The sequence below is a fragment of the Taeniopygia guttata genome, chromosome 5 (genome assembly GCF_048771995.1).
Source record: "Taeniopygia guttata chromosome 5, bTaeGut7.mat, whole genome shotgun sequence".
Classification (NCBI taxonomy): Eukaryota; Metazoa; Chordata; class Aves; order Passeriformes; family Estrildidae; genus Taeniopygia; species Taeniopygia guttata.
In genome coordinates this window covers 47900196-47920223 of record NC_133030.1, presented here as the reverse complement: position 1 = coordinate 47920223, position 20028 = coordinate 47900196, and the positions used below count along the sequence as shown (strand labels likewise).

The following is a 20028-nucleotide window of genomic DNA, read 5'->3' as shown; positions in this document are numbered from 1 at the left end:
TTAACCTGAATCAAACTTCAAGACAAAAATGATGAACCCACAAGTCCACACTGTACTTCATTGTTTGTTGCCACCCTGTTGTTTACTTGCAGTTCCTTCATTTTGATACAGATATCAATATCTGAAAAGGTACTGAATGTGTGGCTGGCATACTGAACTATTAGAATAGTGGTAAAAATCTCTTTCCTGTTCATTTACTCTTTATATACATGAAAGACAAGACAGTATCAGAAGCAGAGGCAAAAAAAGAGACCCAGATAATTAGATGCCACTGATCTCAGAACTTGAAAGCCAGTAAAATAACGAAGGTGCTGTGAAAAAATATCTGCCATAATTAAAATGGCTGATTGGTGAGATCTGCAGTGAAGGCCAATGTATGGGGCAATGCTAAAAACATTGCTGGAAGGAGCCAGATCTACATACATGGGGAAATTCAAAGCCAGATGAAGTTACATGGACATTTCAAACCACAGGCTTGCAGGATGAATGCTTGGCTTCAATGGCACACAGCAAATTAGGACAACACCAAAGCAGATTTGAAGTTCCTCCTCCACAGGCCTGAGCACCAGCAGAGCTAAAATTTACATCATTTGCTCAAGCCATGTCTTGGGAAGCTGTCAGGAACGGCCATCATGGCAGGTAAAGCCCCAGGTTTTGACAAATCCCAAAGTAATAGAGATTAAAAGGTTACTGGTCTGATTTTCACTCTTTTGACTTCAATGCATGTGCTGTTCTACCCAGGTCTGAGGCACTGTGGTGGCCCAAAGCCCCTGAAGCAGATTTGGGGATGGAGTGGCTGAATTTGCTGAGCAGGTGAAGAGCTCTGGGAGATCTGTCAGGACGGTTGCAGAAGCCACTTGGAGCAGCATCATAGCACTTTCTGACTGTTCCACAGCCACAGCCAACTGGGGTGCTCTGTATTTTTCATCCATCTCTATGTTAAATATTTGCTAGAACCACCTGAGGAAGTAGGCTGTGCTGAGCAGGGTTACCTTTTGCTGAAGGAGACTGGTGCTGTCACACCAGGCATGATGGTGATTCAGCAGCGTCGCTTCAGAGGCAGAGCAGAGCTACACCAGGGAGCAAAACCCTTAACCCTGCCCAAGTCAGACACAGGAAAGTGCAACTGCCTGTGCTCAGCAGCATAATGGGAGGGAACCACAGGGTGCCACACAGAGAAGGATGAGAAGTGGGAAAACCACAGAGAAGGGAAAAGGCCTGGGAAGAAGGTGCTGATGTGAATGAGGACGTATAATGAGCATCTCTATGTCTCAGGCTAGATCTAGAACGGCCAGAAAAACTGACTGAATTTTTGTGGTTGCAACCAAAGTAGCAACCTGTAACTGCTGAGTAAATTCCAGGATGACTGATCAAAGAATTGAAAAGAATACCTAATTTTACAAAACACTGAAGACTACCATGCTTCTTAATGATTCCATCAGAGACAGCTAGGACTAACTTTGGAAGTAGCAGAACAACTTCACAAATATTTTCTGGTGCTTTTATATTATTCTAAATTCTGCTTCTCAATACTTACCAGATTTTGTTTGGGGTTTTTTTTTCCCCACTAACCATATAGCATATGCTGTCTTGTATCCTGGTTTCATGAGATAAACAGATAACCTTATTTTTCACAGTCAGGTTTTTAGCATTTCTGCCATTGAAGATCCTCTTCTACAGCTTCAAGTTGAAAAAATCTTTGTGGCAGATTTGGCATTGCCTGTAATAATTTATGAATGTTATGTGTTGACATGTTTATTGTGTGCATACATTGAGCTACTTCAATAGCTGGATTGTCAAGATGTGTACCCAAGAGAGAGAAGATGGATCCAGGCATACATTTTTGAGGAAACACTTGGGAAACAAAGCAAGCACTCCTCACTGTGATGTTTTGGCTGGGCCCCTGTTAGGCTCACTAACAGAGATTTCCCTGGGAGAAATGTGGGTGCCTGCAAAGCAAAACATGAAGGACCCCAGAGAATTTACAGAGGACCATTTAAAAGACATTTCTATGAGCAAGATTCCAAAAGGGGTTGAAAGTGCTCAGATCTGTAGATGTTTAATTTAGTAGACATTGGCAAGACTACAAAAAAAAGTGCATGTTGTAACCAACATGCTTTATTTCATTGGTTAAGTGGCTCTTCTGTTTTAAAAATGTTTCAGTCATGCAGGAAGGCTGAAGGTCTCTCTCCTCATGTATGTCTGTGAGCTTGGAAAATGCATGGGGTACATAGGCTGGAGCTTGTGTTTAGTATAGTATGGGGGAATCAGATGCATGGAAAGGTAAAAGCTCAAGGCCTGCTATAAGCAGAAGGCAAGCCAGAAAGATCACTGGCAACTGGGGATATAGCAGTAACTATAAGAAGATCATCACCTTTCATAAAAATCCTTACGTATAGTTCTACTAATAGCTTTTATTAAACATTTAAGCCTTAGCATTCAAGAGATTCATATTTATTAGAAAAAAGCTGTCCTATTAACACAAAGTACAAGCTGAAACAAAGCTAATGAGCCTTAATACTTGCAGGATAATTCAAAGTTTAAAGGTGGTAATAACAAAAATAAAATAAGGAAGAGTGAAAAACTCCAGTTTCATTGTCCACTAGAGAACCTGAGTTTTTTCCTTTTGGGTCATAAAACTAAATCTATTGCTTAACTCATATACTGTTACTAAAGTAGTGCAAAACCACATGTATGTGCATAATTAAGTACCCCTATGTGACCATAAAAGGTCTCACTGGTTGTTCAAGGGGAAGGCAAGTGGGACTTGATTCAGCAGCATGAAAGAGGGAATGGCATTACTGTAATCTCCCTGTATTTCTTTACTTTGATTCGGCTCACCCTTATGTGGTAGAGTGGTGGGGTGTACAGCAGCGGCAACTGTGTTCCAGAGCGCCCTTTGCATCTGACACACAAGAGCAAATTGTCCTGGAACTGTACAGGTATTTATCCTATGGAAATCATACCTCAAATCAAACACACAAAAAACCTGAGGCACTGGGTATATTAGATATACCTGAAAAGTTGGGTGATTTTTTTATTTATTTGCCTTCTGGTTTTCCAATGTCAGATATGAATGGTAAATGGGTAAGTGGAAAAAAGTCACTGAGTCCTACCCCTGAAAATGTAATCTAGTTTAAAGCACTGACACTTCAATCTTTGTTCAAATGAAGAGACCAAACAAGTTCAAGAAACAAACAGGGTAAAGAGCACAGCTATAAAACGACATTTTGGAAGTGACAAGTGAACAGTTGTACGGTCACCAATCTCCTACCACATTTATGCTCAATTTCATGTGGCCCCCATTAGCCACAGCACCTGTTCCAGGAGCTCCCCATATGTCCCAGTCTTGATAAAAGTTTTTGGAAATATAAAAAGGGAATGGGTATCAACATAACACAATGGAGCTGTGGGGCAGGGCACACACAGGAGCACTGTTCACATCTCATACAACACCTAGCTCCACTCCTTGATGAATAATCACATCTTGCTACAGCAAGACCTTGAAGAGGTACAAGGGGTTTTATAGGTGGACTTAGAGCTACTCAGTAGATGCAGTCAAGCTCCTTTTGAGCTGCCTCCCCTGTGAGACTGCAGCCTTTCCCAGGAGGGATCCCTGTGGCAAAGGGCCTCTGTTTGACTGTGAAGCAAACACCACATTGTGCTGCAGCAGAGAGAAGGAAGCAGAGAGATTTTTTCCTGAGGTAGGAGAAGAGTCACCTGTGCCCTAAGGCTGCTCTGGGGGCTGCAAACTCAGGCCAAGAGACAGAAATAACCCAGGAGTTGTTAGCTGAAGAGCTTGGATTTACAGACTCTCCAGGAGAACAAGGCTTAATGAAAATCTCCAAGGAAAATTAGATAAAATGGACTGAGGTGGATATCAGAAAACTTCTACAGCATAAATCATAAATTTTCCCCAGTTTGGAGAGAGGTAAGAATTTCATCTCCATTAATTTAATCCGGCAGATAGAGATAACAAAGCAGCCTCTACATGGGAGAGTTAACGTGGCTTGGATTGATACAGAGAGACAAGATGCACTTGCAGGCATAGGAAAAATGCTTCTCTGAGAAAATTTCCACTATTAATATTTTTCCCTTGCAAATGTGGGTCTTCTAAAACACTCTTTTCTTTTGGAAGGATCTAAATGAGGAGGAGGTGGGAAGTAGAGCTACAAAGCATGTAAGAAAGCCTCAAATACATGAGTGGGAGGAAGGAGGAAGAAATTAAAGAATAATGAAGCTTGCATCACTGAGAGCAAACAACAGAAGAAGGGAAATGCACGCACTTGCGGCTAAATTTTGAAGGAACCTAGGCAGAGGTTTCAAACAGCTGTGGTTAGCATAGATGCAGGCACAGAGTAATTCAGATGATCTGATCAAAGAACAAAGAAATGTTAAAACTGATTTCATTAGGAAAAATACCTGCCTTAGAGTTAATGGGTAAGCACAGGACAAGATGCCCTGTTTGTATTGTTGATATGAGTGTTGATATGAAGTGGGAGGATTATCATCACCTGTAGTAAACAGGTTCATTAAAAGACTTGGGCATTGCTTCAGTGGGGCCAGGATTTTACCCTTCATGGAGTCTCTGTTGGCATCTGTGAGATTTCCTTATGTGATGACAGTGCAAACAGATATCTATATTTTTAAAAAGAATTAATAGAAATCTTGTTACTAACATGGTGCCCAGGGTCTCCAGCTCTAGCTGCATCAATAGTTGAGCCCAAATGTTCAGTTACTTTTGGAGTGTTGTCACTCAAACTAAATCAGACATTTCTACTTTGAGAGCTTCTCCAGTGACCATCACTCCAACAGTTACCCATCTGAACCAGTAAACAAGCCTGGAAGAAGAGCCTGGGGTTGGGTTCATTCCGCACCTGATTTTTGTCAGTGCTTTGCTGGAAGGGCATTCAGCATGCCAGGCTGATCTATCCCAACAGTCTTCAAAAAGTTTGCAGAGCTTTTGCAGAGCAGTCAGTAGAAAACTTTCAGCTGAACTGAACGAGGAACGTGTGTGCCTTACACAGGAATCCTGTGGGATGGGATTGTCTCTGTCTCTGTGTCACCAAAACCACCTACAAAATGAAAACTGTAGCTTTTCTCAGGAAACCCCAAGGATTTATATTCACTTTGGAATAAACTGAGCCCATCCATCCATTGAAGAGGTGGGCATCAGGGAATCAAGAGGAGGTTTTGCCATCTGCAGATGAGCAATGCTCAGGGACATAGCTAGGACCAAGATGGGGGCAGGGAGAAGTTTCATACCAGCAAGTTTTGCAAATGGAAAGGCTACACTGCTATTCCAGCCTATACTGGCTTTTCAAAATCAACTTGGAGACAGCAAGAAAAAAGGACAGAGGAACAATTCTCCATTTCCTAGTAGAGCTATATTTGATGCAGATAGAAAACCTCATTCCTTTTATTTTTTCAAAACTTGTCATTAAAATTCAGAGTTGATACTTTTTGTACATTGTTGTGCAATATGCTGGTGCAAAATCTGGGTTTCCTTGTGTCATGCCCACAGCGAAGCATGTTAATCTAAGCTTGGCAGTCCTGAAAAAGAATTGGGGGGTTACAGTAGTTATGCTGTCCTATGTCCGAGCTTTGTGTCCAGGAAAGAATGTATCCCTTAGGTGAAAAGAAAAAATCCCATCCCATCGTGAACCAGCCATTCCCAGCCATTATGATAAAATAAATCTAAAAGGGATAAACTAGGCTTTTCCTGAAATCACTACAGCAATCACATATGCCTCAAGTTGTCATTCTACAGGGTTGGTTAAAGAAAGGTAACTTTAAATTAATAATTAAATTCCCATTACAGGCTTGACAGCCTCCAGGTGTGTGGCAGCGCTGATGGCACCAGCTCCTCTGAGATCCTGCCAGCCTTTGCACTTGCAGACCGGCCTCTGTTCAGCCCAAAGCTCCCCCTCACCTGCTTTCACGGCAGCAAGACAGGACAAGCAGCAGGAGGCGGCCGGGGGGGAGGGCTGCAAAGGGGCAGAGGAGTGGGCAGGAAGAGCAGGTGCACCCTTGACATTGCAGGCTCCCATGGCAAGGGGAGATTTCTCTGTTTTCAGCGCAAATACGATGCAAAGAGGTGCCAGGCCTCACTGAGGCTCCCGGCGGGTAAGACGGTAAAAAATAACTGTTTCAGTTCTGTATGTCTCGTTTTTCAACGTGTAAAACACCGGCTCCGGTGGCACGAAGGCCATTCCCAGTCGCGACGAGACGGCCAAGGAAGGCAGCCGAGGCGTGTGGGCACTCGCCGGGGGTTGTGCCGCGACGGGCGGACGGGCCGGGCAGGCTCGGCCCCGGTGGGACAGCGGGCCCGAGAGGCTCCTCTGAAGGAAAATGACAGAACGCGTGGGGAGCTGCATCCTCCGCTCGAGCCTGCTGCATCCCACTCCCCCGGTGGGAGCAGCACCTCTCAACCCGCCCCCGCCAGCTTCCCGCGCCCGAAGTTCTTCCTTCGGGGAAGCCCGGCGCGGGCAGCAGCCGCCGGCTGCGGGGGCCGGCTCGGCGGGGCGGGGCGGGCGGGCGGCGCTAGGGCCCGGCGGGGCGCGGCGCCGCCGCCGGGGGCGGGGTGGGGGCGGCAGCGGCGGCGCGGGCTGCGGCTGCCTCCGGCTGCCTCCCGCCGCGGGGCGCGGAGCGGGGCGGCCGCGGGGAGCGCCCACCACCCCGCGGCGGCGCGGGAGCCCGGGACGCGGACAGAGGTAACGGCGGGGGCGTTTCGCGGTGTCATCGGGAGCGGGTGGCCGCCCGCCCGGGCTCGCCGCTATCGCCGCGCCCCGTCCCTCCCGGGCCGGGGAGCCGCGGCCAAACTTTTGGGGCCTCTGGGCCGGCGGCTGCCGCGGGCGGGCAGCGGCGCCGCCCCGGGGCGTTCGTGGGGGCTGCCCCGCGCGGCTGCCGCCGTCCCGCCGCCGAGCAGCCCTGCCGGCGAGGGGCGGTGGGGAAGGGAGAAGGGAGGGGAAGGGCGCCCTGGGGCGAGCCGCAGCTGCGTGCGGGGCGGGTGCCGGGTCCCGTCCCGGGCGGGCTGTGCCCCCGACAGCGCGGCCCGTGGGCTCCGGCCCCGGCTCGGCGGGCTCTGCTGGGGCAGCGGCGCAGCCGGCGGCGGGCAGCCCCCCCGCCGCTCCCTTTTGTTCCTGCGTGCCGCCGGCGCTTGGATTCTCTCCCGAGAAGAAGCCGCTCGGTACTTCCCGGGCTCCGTCTGTGCCTGCACACCCGCCTGAAGGGCATCCTCCTCCCGTAGTGTTGGCCTGTCACAGCCGCCGGGAAAGGGATTTTCCCCTTCTCACAACAGCTCCCCGTTGCTTGTCGGTCTTCAGTGCCGGCTCTTCGCTTAACTGGACTTACCGTGCGTTAATTCCTTCACAATGTATGCGGGTGTCCCTGCGCCCTGGAGAAGGAATTCCTTATTGACTTGCCGACTGTGATGCGGCCAGGTATTATTTAAATAATCAAAAATATGCCTGTGTAAATCTGCTCGCACGGTTACAGTGCGGCTGCTCTTAGAGCCCAGTTTGCCGAAACTTTAATTGCAGCAGGCGATGTTGTACCGTGAGTCCATTTCCGTCCGGGCGGACCGATACTCCGGTGGGATAGCGGCCTCGCCGAGGCAATCGCGTGTCACGCAGGGACAGATCCTGCTGTTTCATGGGATGAATCAGAAACAGAAATCAGCCAGCAATGAAAATGAGTTTGCGTGGTTTTTAAAACAATGGTAACGTCTGTTAAGGGTACAGTAAATCGGGCAGCAACCCCCCAGTTTTCTCTGGCACAGCCCATGAATCAGCCGGTAAACAGCATAAACTGTGATCACTTTGCAGCCGAAAATATAAGGCCTTGCAGCCCTGGCTGCCGGAGCGTTACGTGTCATTAAAGTAGCTCTCTTGGAGGAGAGGACTGTCCCAGGAGCTACAAAATCTATAAACACTTTTCTGATTGGTTTAAAAATTTAGACACAGGAAGCGGATGGTATCTAATAACAGACAAGTGGAGACACTGTTGTCATGGAAACTGAGAAGACTCCCCCCCCCCCCCCCCAATGTATTTAAAAAAAAAATAGGCAGAAGAAAAAAGTCTGCATATCATCAGAAATGCCTGCAGACCGCCTTGGCTGCTGTTGCCTTTCCCACAGCATCTGTTGAAACCTGAGAACATGCCTGTCAAATCAAGGTCATTTTACAATAAAACCCTGCACCGCCGCCTCCCTCTCTCCTCCCTGGACGTTGTCCCACACTTTCCATCCAAGGAGGAGTTGAGGAGATGCAGCCACCTGTCCCATGGCCACTGGTGTCCTGCCCCAGCCTGGCCTGCTGCTGGGGAACCTGAGAAAAGGCTCAAAGCAGAAGGACCATGGAGCTTAAAAGGCAAAAGTAATAAAGGTTGAGGTTTTTATAATTAGATGATCAGGCCATGTTTCTTTCAATGGGCATCTACGGACCTGGGAAATAAAGTTGGGATTGATTTCACTCTGTTCCTTTGTATTATGAAGTTATATTAAAATGTAATGATTTGGACTTGCATATTATGTCCATTTCACATGTGCATCACCTATTAAAGAAAAAAAAAAAAAGGTAATGAATGACTCTGGGAAGCCCTTTGCAATGCTTTTAAGAAAAATTGAAAACACAATTCTGTTATAGCATGTGATGAGGAGAAAAGCAGAGATATGAGAATAAAATATACTTCATTGCTGCTGAATGCAGCATGAGAAAATCAGACTATTATTGTCGTAAATTGAAGTTTTACTTTGCTGGACTATTGAAAGTTTATTGTGTGTGAAAGGAGAGGCTATTTTGCTTTTGAAGCAGGAGAGAGCTATTTCACAGCAAACTCACAAGAAAGGTGTTAATGTTTTTGCTCATTTTCTTGGGCAGTACCCGTTTATTTCAGATGTTTGTGATAGAGAGATGTCTTTGAGTATTCACTGTATTTTCTCAAAAACATTTCTTTTTGTTCCTCTCTTTAATCTTCATTTTGTAGTGACCAAGCTGAGAAATAGTACTTTAGTGCTTCACCCACTGTATAAATCATCATCATTTTGAAACCTTAAATGACTGGTTTGCTTCCCTATTACACTTTTTGTATTATTATTTCTTAAGAGAACCAGGGACTGGTGATCAGGTTGTGCAGATCAGGAGGTAAATCTTGCACGGGACTGAGGTGAAGATGATCAGTAACATCTTTTCGCACACCCTTGAATCTTGCTGTTCAAAAAACCCAAGGCCTGACTTTAAAATTTGGTTGCAGGCAGAGCAGACTGAAGGGATGGTAGAGCCAGAGGGAGCAATGCTTGCTTTTGATTGAGGAATCCCTGTTGGCAGCTGGGCTGGCACCAGCGTGCAAGAGGTGGGACCCCCCTCCCTGTGGTGGGCAGAAGCTTAGGGAGTCAGGCAGTTTTTAATCCAGCTCACTTCTGATGAGACAAATGCTGCTTTTAATTGCTGTGAAGTTCAGATGGAGAAAGTTTGGCTTGGTAGCAAAAGTGTGCTTTTGCTTCTAGAGGCGAATTTCCTGTTGTTGGGAGCACCCTTATCGGCAGGAAGGTTCATGGGCAGGAAACGTGTCGGTTACTTGTTTTTACACACCGAAGGAAATGAGCTGGATTAGGTATCTTCGAGGTTGACCCTTCATCACCCTCCATGTCTGTGCTACTTTAGTGAGCTCTAATGATTTTAGTTTGTGAAAGTTTTGTGGTGTCAGGCATTCCCAAGGGAAATGCAAGAAGTTAAATGCTTGTGTTGTCCTGTCTTTTTGTTTTTTGCTGTTATAAAAAAACGCCCCACTAGCCTCTCTGGACTATGTTTTCAGAGGTGTCCAATTTGCAATTTTTACCTTTTGAGCCTCATTGCTGATACTCAGCTAGGCTTTTCTTTTTCTTCCCCCATTAAAATGAAAGATCAAAAAATGCACCAGTTATTTTACTAATAGGAGCAGTTCTTACAGTTCTGAACTGCCTTTCATCATGGATCATAAATCACTTTACAGAAATTAATGTTCTAATATCCACAGAAGTTGTGGGAGCATAGGAGGCTGAAACTTAGCATTTCACATGGACTGCACAAAGTTGCAAGGCAAATTAGGAGCAGAGCTGGGAGTCAAATTAATTGCCCCTTAATTAGCAATTGCTAATGCATTAAAACTTTAAAAATATGTTCTCATTTCCTGAGTGTACTCATGCTAATGCACCAGCGTGGTGTGTTATGTGTTTGGGATGTGGGGCTGGAGGTGAAAATATAAGCAGTGGTTCCAGAGAATACCAGTTGTTTTCTGGTCTCTGCCCAGCGTGGCTGGGATGCCAGGTTGGAGGCTTGTAAGATTAGACATGACTTTGGATGAAGGTCCAGAGTAAAGGTGAGGGCTGCAGTTTAGGTCTGTGTGGTCTCATAAGCAGGGAGACTCAGGGAAATAAACATTTCTCTGATGTCAGCTCACAACAGGGTTTTTATGGTGTTAAGCTTTGCAGAAGATTTTGAGGGGGAGACATGGAAAAGTTATATAAACTTGTGAGAAGCTGCCTGGCATGCTGAATAGATTCAAGTGGTGGGTTTTTGTTGTAGGAGATGTCTTGGTGTTAGGAGGTGTTCCTGGCAGGAGAAGCTGCCAGGGCTGTCTGGAAGCCTGAGCTGGACTGGAATGGGACTATCATGGTTGATGCTGGAATTTACCAGTTTGTGACTTCAGATGTAACACAATGCAGTGTGACTTTGGCCACAATTTTGACATATTTGTGATGAAACTGCATTTGCCTTGTTACCTTCTGTCATGACCAAGCCAAAGTAAAATTGTAACAAAATAATAATAATAATTAAACAAAAGGACTCCAACAGAGCAGTGTTTCAGTTAAGTATAAAATTACAGCTGTGTATTTTCAGAAATGATCAGCTGATTCTGGGAAACCAGCCTGAAGCTCTGCAAGGCAGGACAGTTTTTGGGAAGTGATTCTGTTCTAGAGTTTTGGAAATTCTGCTCCATTTAAAATGCCTCGAGCTGCCAAGCATGAGAGGAACTCAAGCCCTCCCTCAACTCACTGTAAGACTTTAGGTGCCTTTGGCATCCTTGGGACTTATAACTGTTCTGAACTGAAGCTGGTTGTGTAGCCAAGAGTCTGTACCTTAGGTGTCAGCATAGCCCTCAGAGGACTGAGGCTCCCTGTGTCCTGTTTGTTCCCCTTGAGGATGGGTGCAGAGCAGTGGGGTGGCCCTGCTCTGGAGGTGGCTGGTGAAGGGGGCCTGAGGAATGGCTGGAGCTCACCATGGCTGGACACACAACTTTCAGGTGGTTGTGCAGGACCACCTTCATGTGAGCCCGGGCTCTGGTGGCAGCTTGCTGGCTGGGGATCGGGTTCTCCCCACCACTCTTAGGGAGGTACATAGGGGACACATTATGCTCTTACAAAACTCTCCATAAGGTGCATCTATTTTATAATGTCTGCAAAAATTTGATAGGCTAAGTCTACTGGAGGCAAAGCTTCTACTTATTATGTTGGACAGTATTTTGTTGCTCTTTTATTTCTCTTGTCTTTAGTCTAAGAGTCTCTGCTGGACATGGTTTTCTCTGTGTCCACACTGACCTCAGGACAGACAGATGGCAAGGCTGTGACCTCTGATCAGGCTTGCTAAGTGCCACTGAATGGAAAGATCTGCCTAGATGTTTGATGCTGGGATTTTTTTTTGTGACATTAGCAGGAATTTATATCAGTGTTAGCTGATACAATGAAATTTCCAACACTGAATGTTTTACATTTTACTGAAAACAGAGTAAAGCCAAATAAAGACAAGTATTGCAGGAGTGGGATGCATTTGGCCTATACCAGTTTCTTCCTTTGCCTGTCTCCCATGTTCTGAGTTGTGGTGGGATCCTGCACTGAACTGTTTGCTCAGGCAAAGTGTGAGATTCCCTAGTGGGATCCTAATGGCAAACTCCTTACCTGCCACCAGCGTGCTGATAGAGCCCACTCACCATGTCTGGGCATATTTACTTTTGTTGCAAGAACACTCTAGATGTCCTAACAGACAGGAATTTATGTACAAGGCAATCCAAACTAGACCCTGGAAAGCATTTTACAGAATGGCAGCTTCATTGGAAATTGCTTCTTAATACTATGTGGCAAAGCCCTTGTTCATTTTAGTATGGTTCTCTGCCAGGCCTTTGTTTGTCCCACTGTCTCCTGTGGCCCTGCCTCTGGTCCCAGGCTCACCAAGGCTCCCCTGTCCACCCCCTGGCACCTCTGCAGGACCCCACTACAGAGCTGCTTTCTGGGTTAGCTCTTGGGCTTCATAGTGAGGCCAAACTTTTCCCTGGACAAAACTTCTGGCATAGCACACAGCTATGAACATGAACTCCCCAGCCCAACCCATCCGTAGAGAGCCCTGCTCACTGTTACTTCCCTCAGTGAGATCTTCCTGTGGACAATTTAATTGCTGGCTGGGCTTGCTGTGGACAGGAGCAGAGGCATTGGAGGGGTTATGAGAGGTTATTAGAGATGGGAGGAAGCTGTAGGTCTGACCCATCTAGATTTAACTGATTTATGTCTCATTTTATCCCCAGTTCCAACTTGGGTTTGTAAAACTGGGTTTTACAGTAGATCATTTGTAGAAGCTACTCAATTAATATGTTAATTTTACCAGCAGATTTTGTAAAGCTTTTATGTTGGAGGTGGTGAAGGGATCCAAATGTTTTGATCCTATTTCTATCATTATCTTCACTGTGTTTTTCTTGCTCTGTTCTTTGCAGAGAGGAGTGAAATTTTAATAATTCACTAATATACTTTCACTTCATTAACATTTTATCATTTTGGCATGGTGCATACGGTGAAGTCCTTAGTACTCTCATTAAAGACCTGATCTTCGTGCAGCCCTCTAGGTGTGGAAAGCCCTAAATGCAGATGCTACACTACTTTTTTGGAAAGTGTTTTTTTTTTTTTTTTTAATAGATACTAATCTAAAAAATAACATGTAAGGTGTTTTTTGGTGTTTTTTTTTTTTTTTTTTAATTTTTAAAGTTTTTTTTTATAAACTGGAAACATTTATCAAAGATGGCTACAGTGGTTAGGTCAAATCCACTTAGTGCCAAGTCTCCAGTCATTGCAAAACTTCACCATGTGATCTAGAGAGTGTGAAGATGCAGGGTGTTATTGTGGTAACCATTGCATCATTTTAAACTGTGGCGTGTTTGACTTAAGCAGAGATTTATATTGATATTAAAATGGTTATGAAACTTTCAGCTCACCTGGGATAACACAGTGCTTGGTGTTAGGGTGCACAAATAACATGTAATCTTGGTGATTCAGTACATGCATTTGCAGATGTTCCCACCTTTTGCTTTTTGTGTCTGAATTTAATATTGGTATTCAGCTTTCATGGTGGCTCTCCTTCCTTTTTAAAATTCTTTTTTTAAATTATTTTTTCTCTGTTTTATCATAATGTAAATATGTGAATTAGTGAATGATTTCTTAGTGTTAATTAAATATAACTAGCATACCAGATTATTTCAGGTATATTCAGAAGGCTTAAGAAGCTGAGCACTGAGTAGATACACAAGGCTGGAGAGTAGAAGGGAATGTTCTGGGTTGGGAGCAGTGGAGAGCTAAGGGATGTGTAAGAATTTCAGGAGAAGTCATGTTTTGAAAAGAATGTGGCTGTTGAGAGTCCAGGGGGCAAGAGATCACAGTAATAAATACTGGAGATATTTAGGGAACTGGCTGAAGGTTTTTACTTGTCAAATAGAATATATTTGCTTTTACAGGCGCCAGGACCAAAGCTCATCACTTGTAAATTGGTATAATGCCATTTGAGTTAGTGGAATTACACTGACTTACACCACCTGATGGTGTGTCAGGTGATACTACAAGAAGAGTGAGGAGAAGAGTGAAGAATGGTGAAACTGGAAGAGGTTATAAGCCTGGGCAACAGGGAAGGTGGAAGTTTGTTTAGGAGGAATAGAGAGGCTGGGCAAGCAAAGGAAGTTCACAAGGACCATTACAGCTATATTGGGTTTGATTTGATGATGAGATGTCAGCAAGACAGGATGAGAGATGGGCTTGGCTGGAGAGCAGAGTCAGTGACAGAAAGTACATTTCACATTGTCACAGTAGGAACTGGTGTCAGAGTGAATAAGATCATACCCAGGGTGTGGAGGGTATACAGAACAGACCAAGACTAAGGCCACAGCAGAGGATGTGGAGGTACAGAACAATCAGCAGACAAGGATGAAGAGGGCCAGAAGACAACATCTCACAAAGCCAAGACTGGACAAATGGCTTTCCATCTGAAAGGAGGAATAGCAGAACCATAAAATATTACTTAGTGTTAAGAATAGAAAGGGAATGGCACTGACTTTTTTAAAGACACAAGCCATGAATAATCTGTACTACTTAGTAAACTTTGAAAAGCTGAACCATAAATAAACTCCATCTTCACCGGTATGTCTAGTTTTTCCCCTCCTCACATCTATTACTGCAAAGTAGTCTCATGTAATGGTGCAGCAGACCTTAATGTCCTGGGGGTGGTCAGAGCAGCGTCACTAATGGGCGCTGCGCTGTGGTGCTGCTGCAGCTGCGCTGTGCCGAGCTCTGCGCCAGCCTCTTCTGGGGTGACGTGGCCCTGTCAGCCCCAGCTCACCCTGGGGACCCCAGCTGGGCACTGGGCCTGCTGCCCCTGGGATCCCGGGGCAGGCTGCAGTCGTGTTGCTCAGGAAATTCAAAGAGGTGCTGGGAAGTGGCAGTGTCCTGATGGAATACACCGGCATTGTAGCTGCAGTTGCTGCACCCCAGACATTAGACCCCAGCTCAGGGAGTGGTGTAGTGCTGAACCACCTGTGGGTATAGGGAAGCAGGGGAGGCAGCAGATGAGTTCCTGCTGATCTGCTGTGTCTGGCAAGAGCAGGGCTGGGTTGTGATGAGGAAGGTCTGAGAGAAGCATTGCAGCTTCAGTTTGTGTTATGGCTGGAGATTTCACTCAGGATATAGTAGCTTCGTGCAAGGAGGAAGAAAACACAGACTGGAAGAAATGAGGTAAAATGTGGGGGAAATGGGATTAAAATACAGGAAAAATGTAGAAATTAGGCATATATATTAGTGTGGTCACCCATGTTCACAAGTCTGTCTCACTACTGGAGCAACTGTAAGTCATTTGCAGTCCTGGGGCCCAGTGCAACAACTGCAACCAGCCTGATTGGAAATGAGACCGGCTTAATTGTGCCAAAACAAGAAAAAAAGACCCTGAACAATCCAGTGCGAATTGTGAAAAGTTAAGTGTGTTTTAAAAACCCTTTGTTTTTGCTAAGCCAGGGTATCATTTCTGACAGGTGAGGAAATCCCCATTTCCTGTTGGTGACTCTGGTGATCTCCCAGACCAGAAGAGCATCTCAGAAACAGCCAGCCCGGGTAGAAAAGCCAGTGTCTTTATGAACAGAAAGCATTTTGGCTTTCCATATGGAATGGTTTGTTTCCTAGTTGTATGGAAAGCTGCCATTGCAGCAGTTTGAGAAACTAGGCTGAGCATCTTGAAGCTAAAATTGTTGAGAGGTGACTCCTGGGGAAAGCAAGGAAAAGATGTGGTGGGCTTGGAGGCACAGTCACAGATGTGAAGCCTTGCACCGTGGCTCACTGGTGGATTCTCCCCAGAAAGCAGTAGTTCCCCTGTTGCAGTGCTGAGGCTGGGAATGCCAGGACCTGCTCCCATTCCAGTGCAGCTGCCAGGAGGTGGAGGGCTGGTGTGTGCTCCTGCAGCAGCCTTGCTCCGGTTCCTAGAGGGCTGACAAGGAGGTCATGCGCCCTCAGCTGTCACCCAGGCTGATCAGAGACTGTGGCTGTAGGATCAGGTTGTCTGGTGGTTTGTGTCTGTTCCAGTGAAGGAATGGAGCAGATGAGAGGGCCAGGAACAAGTATGTAGCCCCTGAGTCCCTACTTAAGGGTATAATTTTACAATGTTAGTGGCAAAGGCTCTTTTTTACCAGAAAAGCAGTGTTATCTTTCCTCAAAGAGCTGCATGAAACAGCCTTTGCTGTGCTGATGTTGAGAATAGTATTAGTCTTGCCCACTTGCCCTTTCTCTCTTTGAGGGTTATGTCCCAAGCTGGTGGACTCTACCCACTCCCCATATGGTCTGCACTTGGTTTATTTGATCCAGGCTTCCTCTCATTTTGCCTTTTTTGCTCTCTGCTCAAATGAGGATACCTGCTCATGGTGTGATGGGGACAGTTCAGTAAATGCTTTGACATCTGGTGCAGAATTTTTGGTAGTAATTTTTATTCTGAGTTTGTGATCAATCTTGATTGCTGCTGTTAGCTACTGCTAGTTCTGTGGGGATACAAGCAGGGACTACAGAGCAGCTGGGATTCCAGGCACCTTGCTCTGTGAAGGACATAGTGCAGAATAACAATTTTCTTTCTGACCCCAAAAAGTTATAGTCAAAATAAAGTATTTGGAGCAAAAAATCTCTCCAGTATAGAAGTCTCTATACCAGTATAATTATTTGTCCTGCTTTCATGTTTCACATGCTTTATTTAAGCTCCTATCACCCTCTAATAACTTAGGGACATTAGGGAAATTTGGTAGCTATGCACAATACTATTGGCATTTCTCAAGCATCTGCTACTGGCCTGCTTATATTCAGTGGATTTCCTACTGTCAAAAACACTTTTAGCACATGAATGAATGGGCAGGGAACCACCTAAACATTGATTAATGTTGACAGAAACTTCCCTCCCACCTTTCACTCTTTCAAAACAATGATGATGAAGGCAGCAGAATTCAGCTCTTGGGCTATTGGAAAGAGATGGGTTTATTTCAAAAATAGAGCTCTGCTTTGGTGGGGTCTCTTGAGTGCTAGTGCTGGGAATCTTAGAACATTCTGAGTCAGAAGTGACCTACAAGGATCTTTGGAGTCCAGCTCCTGACGCTGCACAGAAATAGCCCCAAGAGTCACACCATGTGCTTGAGTGTGTTGTCCAAACACTTATTGTACTCTGTCAGGCCTGGGGTTGTGACCACTTCCCTGGGGAGCCCGTTCCAGTTCTCAACCGCCTCTGGGTGAAGAACTTTTTTTTTTTAATCCAACCTAAACCTTCCCTGATACAACTTTGGGCCATTCCCTCGGTCCTGTCACTGTCATCACAGAGCAGCGATCAGTGCCAGCCGCTTCTCTTGTCTGCACAAGGAAGTTGTAACTGCAGTGGGGTCTCCCCTTCTCCCCTTTGTCTCCTCTTCTCCAGGCTGAACAGGCCAAGTGACCTCAACTGCTCCTCGTATGGCTTCCCCTCAAGGCCCTTCACCATTTTGTGGCCCTCCTTTGAATGCTCTCTAACAGCTTGATGGCTCTTTTATGTTGTCACACAGGACTCAAGGTGAGGCTGCCCCACTGCAGAGCAGAGGGGGACAATCCCCTCCCTTGCCTGGCTGGCGGTGCTGTGTCTGGTGTCACCCAGGACACGCTTGGCCCTCCTTGCTCCAGGACACTGCAAACTCATGCCCAACTTGCCATTGACCAGAACCCCCAGGTCCCTTTTCACAGCACTGCTCTCCAACCTCTCATTCCCCAGTCTGCCCATACATCCAGGGTTGCCCCATCCCAGGTGCAGAATCTGACATGGATTGATTGTTTCCAAGTGCAAGGGGTAAGAGGTTCAGCCTAGGTGGGACATGTGTAGGCGAGGAAGTGCCTTGTCTTCTACAAGTTTTGAAGTAAGCAGCATGGCACTTTGGAGAAGCATCCATTCTGGTGCCAGGATGGGCATGAATGCTGGCACAAATTGAAGCTTGTCCCTTTTCATGCTAAAATCTATTGTGATAGTCCTAGCTGATTTCAGTGAAGATTTTGCCTCAGCAAATAGCTTGGCATTTGATCATGTAAATAGTTTATATTTCAGCTCCACCTTTGTGTATTCAGGGGGAGCTCCCTAGGGATGCAGTGGCAGTGGTTTTATGGATGCAGAATTTGATGCTCCATTGCTGTTGCTGATACAGTGATGGTGATAATGGTTGTCACTAACTTGTATCCCAGTGGTAGGTAAAGTGTTAGAATTTGGCTGTTCCTCAGAAATTTTTGCTCTGTCAAATGCATCTTCCATTGATACCAAAGGTGATTTATGTGACTGTTCCCATTCTGTGAGTGATGCACATATGGCTCTTTGGAGCCAGTGGATGAGAAGATCTTGTAATACACAGGTGTGCTGCAACACAGATTTTTGTTGTTGTAACTGGTATCTTTATTTTGCTCTGAACAACATGCAAACCATTACTTGTTTGCACAAAATTCAGCATTTTTCCAGCCGGTGAAGGGAGGAGCAGAGGGCCAGACTCGGGCTCCTGGGAGCATTGTATTCGTCTTTACTGACTTGCAGTCTCTTAAGCCCATGGACTGATCTCAGAGTCTTTGACACTACAGGAGCAAGTGAAGATGGGCTGTCAACACATTTGTCTTGGGGTGGGGAACTCTGATGTATAATGACTGAACCCAGGTAGCAGCCTTTCCCTAGGTTACTGTCATCGAGTTTCTGTCTTGGCTACCATACTGTACAGAACTACAAGAACATCGTTGTCTTTATATTTGGTTGGCTAAACTTTTTAAGGAGGAAACAGACAGACAGATATGGACAGCAGGATCACTAAAGACATTTTTAACCAGCTAGTAAAGCTAACTCCCCTAAAATGCCTAGGTATCAGTCTAAAGAACTGCTTTGTCTATGAGCTTCAGAAGATGGAAACATGGTTAAGCTATAGAAAAGCATATAAGGAGTTTATTACAATATGTTAATTACCACTGCCTTTAGTTATCCATTATTAATAAAGTGATTTACTTCAAGATAATGAAATGTGCATTTTCATGTATCTTTGTCAGTCAGAAGCACAAGAAGATTTCCTGTTCTACTTTTATCTTGTGGTATAAAATAATGCAACTCCATTGAAGTCAGAGGTGGCTAGCTGGGGAGAACGCAGCTTTCTTTTTTGCTGCAAAATACAATATTGTTTTATTTCTGCACATTAAAGTTAATAACACAGCAAGTGTATTTTGAAGTTAAGTCTTTCTAGGATCTCTATATGTTAAATATCTGCGAACAAACTTTATAGTTGCTCTATAGACCCTCGCGATATATCATTTTGAGATGCCTTCTATCTATTACATTTTATCTGCCTGCAAAATCCATTTCTAATTCTGGCCATATCTCCTTTGCAATCACTTGCAAGAAATCTATTCCCAGGATTCTCCTTATTTTAGTGAAATATCTCTGCTTCAGCACCTTTCCCAAGGTGGCTGATCTAATCAGGGCACTATCAGTTATCATTTCTCATTTCCTTTGCTAGCTCTGTCAAATGCAATGCACAGCCTAACAGAGTGACATTCAAATACTCTCAGTAACCAAGGCTATTTCCCTTTCTTCTACCCTGCACAACTTGGTTTGTATTAGGCTTCTTAAGCATATGCCCTTTCCTCTCTGCATGTGACTTATAAAATGCACTCTGGGAAGAGTTAATATTAAGCAGATGAAATAGGTACCTCTTTATTCATCACAGTTAAGTTCCATTGATGGTGACCATCTGGATATAAAATCCCATATCCCACAACTTGGTCTTTTCAGGTATAGAAGAGCAGTGTTTCATTCCTGCTGTGTAAGAGAGCCCTCCTTTGCCATCAGAGAAATGAAATTTTTACCTCCCTGTTCCAGAAATTTGTTGATGCCAGCCTCTATTCTTATCTTTTTCCATATACATGTTTCTCTTTTAAGTAAGAGTGTGACTGTATGCAAAGGTCAGCATGCAGCAAACAGGGTGCTTGTGTTTCTGAAATAAAGAGTCACCTGTGTAGTCAGATCCTCTGCTAAGGTTAAATATGGTTTCTATAGACACAGGTCCAATGGTAGCATTCAGCTTTGGCCTCTAAATTTTTTTTTACCTTGGGTGACAAACCTCTTAGTGTTATCTTAGATTGGTATTCCCAGACTAACACTTGTTTTAATTAGCGTGTGGCTGACTGTTCCATCCGCTCTGGAAGATGGAGTTGTCCATGTGCGTCCTCCCAGCCCTTCC

The 20028-nt window shown here is 45.2% G+C and overlaps 1 protein-coding gene across 4 annotated transcripts in view; it reads left to right on the top strand.

The window, feature by feature from the left end:
• Window positions 1-6576: 6576 nt before the first annotated feature.
• The window catches only part of FOXN3 (forkhead box N3), a 207322-nt gene continuing 193870 nt past the window's right edge, over window positions 6577-20028 (top strand). For all 4 annotated transcript variants that reach the window (XM_030274834.4, XM_072930333.1, XM_030274833.4 and 1 more), the window contains exon 1: window positions 6577-6713. The gene's annotated coding sequence lies outside the window, so the exon portion shown is untranslated. The remainder of the gene's footprint in view (window positions 6714-20028) is intronic.